Here is a 13,365-nt window from a genome sequence, read left to right on the forward strand (position 1 = left end):
TCCTCCCAAGTCTGTACTCAGACTTGCTCCTTCCTCCAACAACTACAACCAACTCCTCCAACACTCTCAACACACGAACTTTTTAGCAGTGCTGCGCCTTATGTCTTCTCTGGGGGCAGGCACAACTCTGACATCACTAATTATGGATTCAGAGCATGTGGCCACTCCCATCCATACATAAGGCACCTCACCAGGGTCTGAGGGCAAAACTCCATAATTACTGCTGGCATGCCCATAACTTACCAGGCCTTACTGTCAGCAGGAGAGATGACTGTAGTCCATTTTACAGCATGGCTACATAGGAAACTAAATCCCCAGGAGAAAAATTACTCCATAGTCGAGAGAGTGTCTCGCAATAAAGTGGGCTGTAGAGACGCTCAAATACTATCTGTTGGGGAGAAAATTCCGGTTGGTCACAGATCATGCACCCCTCACCTGGATGTGTCAAAATAGAGAGAATAATGCTAGAGTGACCAGGTAGTTCCTAAGTCTACAACCCTTTAATTTTTTTGTGGAACACAGGTCAGGGCACAAACATGGCAATGCTGACGGTTTGTCAAGGGTGCACTCCCTAATATCCATGGTCGCTCATCCCTTGAGGTCTGAGCTGGGGGGGAGGATATGTGACAGAAACCAGGGGATGGTAATAAATTCCATATATAGGGCTCCCAGGATACTGAACAGTTTCTATCCTGTTTAGGCTGGAAAGTGCAGCCTCATAATACATGCACTCCATCCCACAGTTTGATAGTTGCTGGAACTGAGGGATGAGGGATCCAGACCAGAGTTTGTCTGCTGCCTGATTTCTGTCACCTGCCCTGCTAGTTGGAAATCAGGTATTTAAGACTGATTTCCTGGTTCCTCTCCTCTCTCCCCAAGAGTCCGGAGGCAGGAAGGCTGCTGGAAGCAGAGAGGGGAAAAGCCTCTCCCCAAACAGGTTAAATCATTCTGCTCCTTTTTTCTAAAACTGCAAAGTTCCTTATTTTTGTTGTTGGAAGTGGAAAAGCCACTCCAACCCTGAGTCAGGGAGAACCTTAGTTAAGTTATTGCTCAGGTGAGCAGGCTTTTGTTTTGCTTGTGTTTCTTTTGTATGTACTGTTGCAGTCTCAGTGCCTGGGACTGAATAAACCAGGCATAGCCTGTTTAAAGGAACAGCACGTTACGCCTCGTCATTTAACCTACCCTAAAAGACTGTGTTCTAACAGTCCCGGACAGACGGCGGAACAGTCTGTGGAGTAGGTGTGTCCGTGAAGCCATTTATATATATCTCCGCCCGCCCATGCCCCGCCTCCCCCACGGGTCTCATTGACCAAGAGGTACGCTGACCATTACGGACAAACCTACTCCACTGGGACACGCCTCCCCCACGGCTCTCATTGGCCAAGAGGTACGCTGACATCACGGACACACCTACTCCACAGACAGTCTAACCCCTGCGGACTCACCATAACACTCTGACACTCTCTCCCTACTGAATCACCCCTGCGGACTCAACATAACACTCTCACACTCTCTCCCTGCTGAATCACCCCTGCATACTCACCATAACACTCTCACACTCTCTCCCTGCTGAATCACCCCTGCAAACTCAGACACACACCTTGGTAAGTTTAATACACTCTCTGCTGTCCACCACTTCTCTTACCCATCCACGGTCTCACAAATTGCTACATCAACACTCTGCTTACTGTGTCTGCTGTTCACCCCCCTCTTACCCGTCCACGCTTCACCCCCTCTTTCCCATCCACGCTCTCACAAATTCACACATCAGCACTACCCCACGCTACTGTCATGTCCTCATCCGCTCTTTGTACGCACCTGCTTACAAATCACTCACTCTGCCTTCCCGAGCGCTCCGCCACCTTAATGCCCGCTCCTGCAAGTTCACAACCATCACCAGCCCCTTCCCAAACATCACCAGCCCCTTCCCAAACATCACCAACCCGCAACCGCTCTGCACGCCTTCACTTCCACCTTCACCACCCATCAATGGCCGCCTTCACGCACACCTCCACATGGCCGCTGTTAAAAAATGACCACTTTTACCATTTACTTAATCAATGTAAATGTCTGCACCATCATCAGACCCATTTTGGTATTTATTGTACACCTTCATAACAATAAAACATATTTAATGTCCACCTACAATCTAAATCTCTCATAAAATGGCCGCATTCCAGCCACAATTATTATTTGCCCACATCATCATCACCCTCTCGAACTCTAAACAAAATGGCCGCATTTACAAAATTTCATGTACATCTAACTATGCTCGCATTAAACACAAACTGTATTTATAATCAACACTCCTTTACACACTACAGACATTTAAATGTCACGCACGCAATACAGATTATTCCAGCCCCCCCTCTTACCCGACCACCAAATCAACCTTCCCGCCCGCTCCTTCCCACCTGCTCCTCTACTTCCCGCCCGCTACGCAATGGGTGGCTTCATGGCCACGCCACCGCTCCAGCACACCATACCCGCCCAACACCGCTCCGCTACTTACCGCCCTTCACCGCCGCTCCGCTACTTAGCGGCCGACGGCCACGCCACCGCTCCAGCCCCCCCACAGCTCCGCACGGGGGGCTGAAGGGGGGACTACGCCACCACCACAGCCGCCTTCCCACCCGCCGCTGACACAGCTCTGCGCGGGGGTGAAGGGGGGACTACAAAACTGCCACCTCGCACAGTAACGCGCACGCACTCACCTCCCTGCTTCCGTGCACCCACCAGTGGGACACGCACCCTCACACACTAGCGAGCCACTGCCAGTCCAGGGGATGGGGGGTAGGAAGTCACAAGAGAGGGGGGGGGCAAGCCACCCTCACTTTCACTTCCCCTCCCTATCTTTAACCCGCCCTCCCTGCCTTTCACCCACCCCCTCCCTGCCTTTCACCCCAGCCTCCCTGCCTTTCACTCCCCCCCCTCCTTTTCACCCCCCAGCTCCTTTCACCCCCTCCCTTTCACCCCCCTGCCTTTCACCCCCCCTCCCTGCCTTTCACCCCCCCCCTCCCTGCCTTTCAACCCCCCGCCCTTCACAACCCCTGCCCCAGCATTCCCGGGCAAAGCCGGTGAAAAGGTGACTAAAAACCCTCCACTGTATAGCATATAAAAATATTACTTGTATTACTTGTGAGCACATTCACATGTCTTAGACAGGTCTGCAACCCTGCCTTCCACCATTATCACCTAGCATTCAGTGCTTCCACTGCAGCAAGGGATTCTGGGAAATGACATGCAAATGAGCACACTGTGCTAAATAATGTGTGGTGAAGACAAACTGTACTCATGTCTCAAATTGCAAAGCCAGTACAATTAACCTCACACTGATGAGACCCACAAGGTCGAAACAATCTGTCTGTGAGTGGTTTATTGGCTTTGCATCTCATCCCAGGCTATGTTTAAAAGCTGTGTTTAAAGCAGCATGCATTGGCTTAAGGGTTTTCAATGTAATGTGGACTTGAGACACAAGGTGGCACTGTGTGCTCATTTGCATGTGGAAGCTAATTGATTGTATGTATGTACTGTATGTATATTTTTATTTATATAGCGCCAACAGTGAACTTTACAAAGACAATACAGTACAGGGTATTATAATAAAGAAGTGCAACAAAGGCAGACAATAGAAAATTAAACTTCTTCCATGTAGAGTCTATAATCTAAGGTATGTTGGGAGACTTACAGGGACAGCAGGTGAAGGAATAAGTGCAGTTGATAGCAGTGCTTGGCCGCAATGGTTTGTATGTAGTACTGTGGGTGTGGGACAGTAGCCATGACTCCAGGCTATTGGGATGCTTCATTTAAGAGATGGGTTTTCAGGTTTGTCTTGAAGGTTGAGAGAGAAGGTGCTTGGTTTACACTATATTGAGTGTGAGAAAGTTCCACAGATAAGGTGCAGTGAGGGAAAATGGTTTAATACGAGAAAGAGGTGTAGAGGTGAAAGGGGTTGAAACTGGAATGTTATGTGTAGTGAGCACGAGACGAGCAGGGGCATAGCGAGAGATCAGAGCTGATATGTAGGAAGGATCAAATGAGTGGAGAGCCTTGAAGGTAAAGAGAAGAACTTTGCAGGTGATCTAAATTTTGTGTGGAAGTCAGCAGAAGGATTTAAGGAGATGAGGGGATACGGTTTTGGGATAAAGTGAAATTATTCTAGCATCCAAATTTTGGATTTATTACAAATCCTTCTCTGGACAGATGGAGAGATGTCACATTGTTTCATGAAAATTGCTACAAATTCCAATCCACCATAAAACTCATTCTGAAATACTTCACAAACAATATCAATTTCCTGGATACAACTATTAGCAGAGCTGCCAACAGGGGGAACTTTTGGGACAAGTGTCCCGAGCCCTCTGGCTGTGTGGGGCCCGGCAGCCAGAAAAAGCAGTTGGGCCAGACCTCTTGTGACCACTGGGCCCTGGCTCTCCTCAAGCTGCGACCTCCCTACTCACTAAATGTCCCACGCCAGGCCCTCTGACGTCAGCGCATGCCAGGCCCTATGACATCGGCACGCTCCGGGACATCTGACATCGGCGCGCACGAAAATAAGCTGGACTACGCTTGGCGGCATGAGGGAGGCCCGGCGCGCTAACGTCAGACGCTCAGCATGAGACCGATTAAGGAAAGGCCTTCAGCTTTGGGAGCCGGGTTCTGATGGCTACGAGAAGTCAGGCCCAACTGCTTTGTCTGGCCACTGGGCCCCCACAGCCAGCAGGCCTGGCAAGAGGCCTGACACCTGTGACCAGCAGCAAGGTAATGGTTTTTATGTAGTGGTTTTTTTTTTCTATGTATACAGTATAATATATTATATTTATATATTTTATATATATATATATATATATATATATATATATATGTACGTGTATATGTATTATATATATATATATTGGTCTTCTTGTTACTCCCGTAACCGATGTTGGGCATCAGGATCTGTCCCTGGAACCTCCTGCGGACTCTGTTGTCGATACCCCTGGGCTTACGCCAGTTACGCTTAATCTTGACATAGCGATCTGACTGGTGGGGGGTTATATGTAATGTATTTTGGGGGGTTTATATGTGTTCGGGTGTGTGACAGCCACTAACAGTTACGCCAGGGATACATATGCCTGAGTGCTTCAGCCAGCACTTAGAGGGTTAACCCAGGAGGAAGGGAATCAAAAGGGAGCCAACACACCTGACAACCAGCATGACATATAAGGAAGTCATTGCTGGTAATCAGGTGTCTCTCTCTCAGAACTATCCTAGACAAGCTTCTATGCAGACAGGATTCACAACTACAGCTCTAAAAGTCACAGTAAGAACTGTTCATATTATTTTTTGACTTTTTGATATGTTAACGGTTTGGTAATGGATTAGCCAGCCAGCCTGATAGATAGGCTGGATTGTTAATAAGTTCTCCCAATGTGGAGCAGATTTTTTTTTGCTATGTTTTGTTTATGCCTTAAAGGGATAGTGTGTCCCATGTTTAGTTATGCCTTGGAGCAATAAAGCCATTCAACTTTTTCTCTAAACCTGAAAATACATGTGTGGAAAATTGACTGACCTCGCCTACAGGCCATCCTGCCACAGGGGGTTTATATGTATTGTTTTTTTTTCTATGTATTGGGGTTTATTTTCAATTTATTGTTTTTTTTCTATGTATTGTTTTTTTTCCTGTATGTTGAGGGAGTTATATGTATTGGGTTTTGCCTATATGTAATGGGGTTGATTTTATATGTATTGTTTTTTTTTATATATGGATTGTTTTTTATATGGATTTGGGGGGAGGGGTAATTCCCATGACCTGTTATTTATATTATTTGTTATTTATATGATTACCACGTGTATTACAACTGTAAAGCGCTATGTGCATTAATGGCGCTATACAAATAAAGACATACAATACAATATTTCTTGAGGGATTATCTGTATTGTTTTTTAATATGTATTTGGGGGGAGTGGGGGTTTGTATATATTTGTGGAGGTGAGGATTTTTTTGTATGTATTTAGAGGGGTTGGATATTTTGGTATGTATTTTGTGGGGGGATTGTGTGAGGGGAGGGATTGAGTGAGGATGAGGGATTGAGAGTGAGGTAATTGATGGGGGGGGAGTGAGAGGAGGGAGGGAGTAAGAGTGGAACGCAGGGGAGAAAACTACATTTGAGGTGGGGTTCAGGGATTGAGTGATAGTGGGGTAATTGCTGGAGGAGGAGATGCAGAGGTGGGACAGAGGGGAGAAAAACCATGGGAAGAGGGAGGGAAATAGAGGGGGCTCGCAAGGTGTGAAATCGGGGGGGGGGGGTGTTCGCAATACCACCATCATGGGGGGGGGGCAGTCATAACTCTAGTCCTGGGCCCTAGGAAATCTGTCTGCGGCCCTGACTACTAGCACCAGGAAGGGGGGAGGAATTTACACTACTGTATATACTGTAATAAATGGTCAGAGACTAATACCTTTAGAGCACCAGCTTCCCCACTAGCCACACAAAGAAATCAGTAATTTACAACTAAGCCATCTGCTACCTTTGTATCTTATCTGATGAAAATATTAGAAACAAGCCTCTTTCCTTTCTGTGCACGTCCTTCATGCAACAAGGACCCTCAGCTAGACAAACTGGCTGATAAATAGAGCGTGCTTCAAGGATACCCAGGGAGAACTTTTTCCAATACAGAGGGGGGAAAAAAGAGCATGTACCACTTGTCATAACCTAAAATAATATATAATCACCATTAAAAAAACATAATTAAGGGCAAACAACTAATGTTCCCTGAGGATGAAACACTGAAACACATATCATAGCCTATAAACAGCCAACATTGGTTGTCAATTTGTCAATAAATGTTTTACCACTTGGAATGTCTACTAATGATTTATCAATAATGGTTCTAAGAGGTACTGTACTGTAATGCCAGCAATACTTTGAACAGAAAGACATGGGAAATTAGGTACATCAGAATTTTGGGTTCCAGGGAAAAATGCTTGAAACAGGACTGATTATGAAAATGTTTCAAACCTACAGCATATGCTAGTCTAGTGAAATATGTCTACCGCTCTATTCACCCTTCACACTGATACGGTACAAGTGAGGACAATACCCCTCCCATGCCTGAGTATACTTATTCTCTCAACACCTCTTCCTAGGATGAATACATCATATGAGAATACCCCACTATTGTATGCTAATTTTCTGAACACCTCATTCACAAATTAATATCCCTGATTGATTTACTCTTAACCTCTATAGGCCTATGCTAGTAGCCTTCATAACCCACTTATTGATGCTTTTTAGCTGTTATTTGCCAAAAATGGCTCCAGCGATTCAGAAAGCCTCGATAAGTGGGCGGCGAAAGCATTAATCGACATTTTATGCAGTTGTCAAAAACACATAAGTCCCTTATCGGCAGATTTTTAAATTCGTGCAATTCTAGTAGCCTTGATTAGGTTATTGAGGCTTATCGCTGTCATGGGAGAACAGCACTTTTAACACACTTATACCCGGATCCTTTGATTGAGCAAAGCAAAGAGATAAAATAAATTGTAATTTATTTCCACAAATGAAATACACACTATGTTACACAATTACACTTGAAAATACACTTACTGGGACGGGGGCAAACAAAATAACTTGTTCCCAAAATGAAATCTTGCAAAACAAAGTCTCTAGGAGCAATTTCCCAGGAGCGGTGATTGCTCGCAAACAGAGCTGGAAACAGTCCTTGGTCAGTGGCGCAGCTCGCAACCACTGTTACTCCGCCGGAGCTGCTTCGTTCGTTCTGCCGCTGTAGTATTGGTACTTGGAACCTTAGTTCTTACGAACTCTTGAAGTTTGTTACGAATCTTAGTTACGATGTTAATCTTGGATGAATCTTAGGTGAATCTGGTTCCTGATGGGTTGCATGATTTCTTATAGGGTTAAAACTCCTATACCTAACCTGGGCAGCCAATCACTCCATGGGGATAATTTTCCCCACCTATTCTGGAGTTGCCAATACCTTACAAGCCTGGAAGAGGTAGCTTCTCATTCTGCAAAGGGCATGCGCGAAACTCGCACCTTGGTCGCTTAGCATATGAAACCCAATCACCTTACCTGGCGACACTCAGTCTGGGCGAGTCACCATTTGCTAGACTGCTCGGACTTTACACTAAGATGGGGGTACTTGGGTTCTCCCTCCCCACTTCACACCTTAGTAGGTCGGAGCCTTTAAACTCCGGACTTTTTCAGACATCACGGCCGCAAGTCAGCGGGGTGTCTTAGAAGTCCGGGGCTGGAGATGCTCTGTTCATTTGCAGGAATTTCCTGCCATGCATTTCTAAATGACAGTGATTATAAATTAAGTGTTTCCTCTGTCTCTGGTGTTTCAAATGAAAATCCCTATGTGCCTAACATATTGGTACAATTAAAATAGGGGGACTTCCATTCATCAATTTTTATAGGAATGTATAAAAATTGCGCTATATGAATTTTCATGGTTTTACCTGAACAGCGCTCACAGCAAATCTCAGCACTCTAGGAGCTTCCTAGCTAAAGTTAGCAAAAAGCCGCTGTCAATGCTGCCAAGCGCCAGACTTTAAAAACATTTTTCCTTTATGCGTTCACATGAAAACACTGCTACATTTATACACTTTAAACTTAGAAATGACCTTACTCTCGCCACCTTATACCTGGTGGGAGATGTTCTGAACCTCAATATGAGTTCTGGGGTTTCGGGCATATACCGGGGGACAGCAAAAAATGAGAAGTGAATCTCCTGATGGTGCTTCTAAATCCAAGATTATGCAATGTTGGCCATAATGCCTAGGAGTCCGGGGTATATTAATTGTATAAGTGTATGAATGTGTGACAGGGTATATGGCTCACCATATGAAGCCTAACATGGACAGAGTAAACCTAACCACTTTAAAAGTGAAACCACAAGGAAGCCCTTATATAAAGAAACTCCCAGTGCAATCACTATGTGGATAATCATATCCTGTATCATAGGCTGGAGCCCTGCATATACCCTATAGTCACAGTAGCTATAAAAAATAGTAAGTCACTCACTTATTAACCCCTTCTGCTCCATAACTGCGTGCATCCGTTCCGTTTTGTAGATGAAGTCTGTGTAGGGAGATGGTGGAGCACTGCAAAGAATTAGGGCTGGAGGCAGATCCGTGAAAAGTAAAAATGCTTTATTCCAGATGCATGGTAGCAACAGCTACATTAAAAAGGGTCCTCTAACGCGTTTCGCGCTATGACAGCGCTTTATCAAAGAGTAACTCCTGTCTCCCCTGATCCCCCTTATATGCTGTTCCCCACGGAGGTGATTTCGCGCCAAAAATCAGTCAAAACTCTGACTGAAGCTGAAACCACGTAAAAAACTACGGTGGCCTCATAGGGTAAAAACACCTCCGTGCTGAAAAAGCAAAGGCGGAAATACAAAAAACTGCATACATAGCCAGATTGATGAGTCTGGTGACAACACATAACACAGACATTACACAAGAGTAAAAAAATGAGATAAATGGACTATAACATACTGAATAAAGAGATGTAAAGTACACAAATTAAAAAAGCAGCACATATAAAGAAATATAAAATAAATATTTAACTCTCATTAGATAACTGGGAACATGAAGAAATATACCCATCAATAGACCCATCACTCTGATAGTAGTGTATCTATTATCACTAAATATAATAATAAACATGAATGTTTATGTTAACTCAAAATAAATAAACTAGTCTCAATACAAAAATAATGGCAATAATAATAAAGTTAAAGAGATACATATGTATAATTATCATCTTGAAACAGAAAATTTGAAAAATACATTTATAAAGATCATAATGCTGTTATCACCCAGTAATAGGCTATTGGATTAACTTCATCCTATCAGAGTCACGGATATCAGAAAAAAACCAAGAATAAAGTATATTAATACAAATATTGATTCAATAGAAAAATATATTAGATTGAAATGTATATAATATTAATCATTTATGTACCTAATAATGAACATATACATTAGTGATAAGAGATTATTATGAGAAAATGGAGGTAAAGTCAGAACATAAAATGGTTTTATAAAAAATGGTTTTATAAAAAATGTATCAGTTCCCAATCTTGATTGATCCCATTTGGGTATAGGGAATCCATGGTGAAGATCCAGAACATCTCACGTCTATTGAGCATGTTCAATCTGTCACCACCACGAATGGGTGGAGGAACATGCTCAATAGCCGAAAAAGAGAAGTTCTGGATACCTCCATGTGCGCAATGGGCAAAATGACGTGACACCGGATGTGTGGTAGTAAGATTTTTTATAGCTCTGACATGCTCCATTATCCTAATTTTCAGAGGTCTTATGGTGCGTCCAATGTAGTGTTTACCACACCCACACTTAAGTATGTACACAATAAAGCTGGAATTACAATTAATAAATGTGGATATTTTTATCGTTTTTTTGGGTTTTAAAGCATTGATGCATTTGAGTGGCGTTGCATATTGGCAGACCACACAATGGGCACATTTAAAAAAACCTTTAGGTATATTGGAAATGTGATGTGGATGATTGGAGTGAAACAGGCTTGGTGACAGAAAACCTGCCAATGACTTCGCTTTTTTGAAAACAAATTTTGGTCCCTCTTTAACTAGATTTTGCAAATCTTTGTCCAATTTTAGGGTATCCCAATGTTTGTAAATGATACGTCTAATGGAGTCTGCCTGTTTACACTGTTGCGTTACAAAAAAAAAAAAAGGGGGCCTATTGTCCATTTTCTTTGTCATCATGGTTCTTTTATCCTTATTTTTATAATTCTTACCACTAGTGAAGAGATCTGTGCGATCTAGAGTTTTTACAACATCAAGGGATTCCAAAATATGGACTTTATTATATCCTCTCTTGAGGAACCTCTGAACCAGATCCTCAGATTGTGTATTAAAGGATTCCTCAGTAGAGCAAAGCCTTCTCAGTCGTAAAAATTGCCCTTTCAAAATCCCCTTTTTGAGAGGCCTGGAGTGATTGCTGCTTGCCATCAAGAACGCATTGCGTGAATTGGGCTTCCTATGGACGTCCGTCTGAATAACTTTATTGACATCTATGTACAACATTATGTCCAAATATGCAATATGTTGAATATTAAAATCATAAGTGAATTTGAGATTGTATTGGTTAATATTAAGAGTGTTAAAGAAAGCTTCAAATAAAAGAAAATCACCATCCCAAATAAAGAACAGATCGTCGATATAACGCCTGTAAAAGATAATGTGCTCTCTAAAAGGGTTCTGATCACTAAAAATAAAAATAGATTCCCAGAAACCCATGAACAAATTAGCATAAGATGGTGCAAATGAAGTCCCCATAGCGGTGCCCTTAAGTTGTAAGAAAAATTGTGAATCAAACGTAAAATAATTGTGTGTTAATAAAAATGTGATACATTCAATCAGAAACGTGCAAAGTGTAATAGGTAGTTTGGATAGATGAAGATAATGCTGTACAGCAGAAATCCCTTGGTTGTGTTGTATAATGCTATAAAGTGACGTGACGTCCATGGTAGCCCAACTGTAAGAGGTTTTCCACTCAACCTCTTTTAGGTCTGTCAAAAGTTGATTTGAATCCTTCAGGAAGGAAGGCAATGAGTGAACCAGCGGTTGAAGGTAACCATCAATATAGCGTGATACACCATCTCCCAAAGATCCAATACTAGCCACTATGGGCCTACCAGGCGGGCAGGTTAGTGACTTATGGATCTTTGGGAGATGGTGGAACACCGGGACGATGGGATGTGTACACAACAAGAAATCAAATTCTTTCTTGTTGAGGACACACAGCATCACCCCCAAATCTAACAAATCTTTTAGCTCCTTAAGAAATTTCGTCGTAGGGTCACTCCCCAGTTTCCTATATGAACAAGCATCACTCAATTGTCTAAGTGCTTCTAATTGGTAGCTGGACGAGGATTGCACCACCACCGCTCCCCCCTTGTCCGCATTCTTAATGACTATTGAATTGTCATTTTGCAGAATAGTAAGTTCAGTTCTTTCTTCTTTAGTTAAATTATCATGGGGGAAGCTGATGGAGGCGCAACCCTCCGCCAGCTGTTTGAGATCTTGTTCCACCAGTCTCTCGAAAGTGGAGATAAAGGGACCCTTGGATGTATATGGGATAAATTTGGATTTTTTCCTAAAATCTGTATGCTGATGGATAAAGAAGTTAGACATAGGTATATCAGTACATTGTTCAATCTCATTTTGTTCAAGTAACAACCCCTCCATATCTGATATCACACTAAGCTCCCTAAAGGAGGGAAGTGAGTTAGGAGGATCAAGTGTCAAGTTCTTATCAGGTGGAGATGAAGATGATGTAATCTCTTGGACCGGTTCTGCATCTGACCTTGATGAGAAGAATTTTTTTAAACACAATTTACGTATAAAGCATTGTAAGTCAATGGTAGTGTTAAACAGGTTGATGTTATTCAATGGTGCAAAGTTCAGACCTTTATTCAAAAGGGTTAGTTGGCTATTGGTCAGAATCTTATCTGAAATATTGATGACATTGTCAGTAGCTGTATCTATGAATATTTTTTCCGTTTTGTTGCTCCTCGCACCCCATTTCTTCCTTGACCGCCTCGTCCTCTTCCAGACCAGTTTTTTGACTCTGATTCTTTTTGTGTTTGATGCCAGTTTACTGATTGTCCGGATGTACTCGGAATGGGATGATCCCTATTATCCTCCCTGTTACGACTACTCGATCTCCATGTATCTGTGATCTGATCAAAGGCAACCGATATGTTTCGGCTATCTCCCTCTGAGGCCTCAGACTCAAAACTAGAAGCTTCAGAGTATTTGTTTTTCAAGATAGATTTTTTGGGGTTTGTGGTAGATTTCTCTTTATCTTTGGTGCCTGAAAATGACCTATCTGATCTACCCCTGTTGGTATTTGTCACTGGTCTCCTCTGCCACACGTATACTTGTTTTCTAATATAATCTTGTTTATCACGTTCAAATTTGCCCTGTTTCTTAAGAATAATCTCTTTCTCTATCTGTTCTAAATTTTTGGATAAGATCTGGTCGTTGTTATCAAAATGCTCCATAACCTCAAAAGCTTTCAATTTTGTCTGCAAAAGTTCAATCTCCTTAGCCAATGATGTGATCTCTTTGGTTTTTTGTTTGACAATAATCTGGATCAGTTTGAATGAGCAGTCATCTAACGTCTGAATCCACTGTTTCTCAAAGTCCGCGTTATTAAAACCAAATGTGGGTGTTTTCTTAATGCGGAGTCCTCTTGGGATCCTTTTTACCTTAGTGTAATTTTCAAGGGATGTAATTTCCCACCATAGTCTTAATCGCAGCGTCTGTAGTGTTTCTAATTTGAAAAAATGTGTACCCAGGTCTGAA

Source organism: Ascaphus truei, chromosome 4 (assembly GCF_040206685.1).
Source record: "Ascaphus truei isolate aAscTru1 chromosome 4, aAscTru1.hap1, whole genome shotgun sequence".
Lineage (NCBI taxonomy): Eukaryota > Metazoa > Chordata > Amphibia > Anura > Ascaphidae > Ascaphus > Ascaphus truei.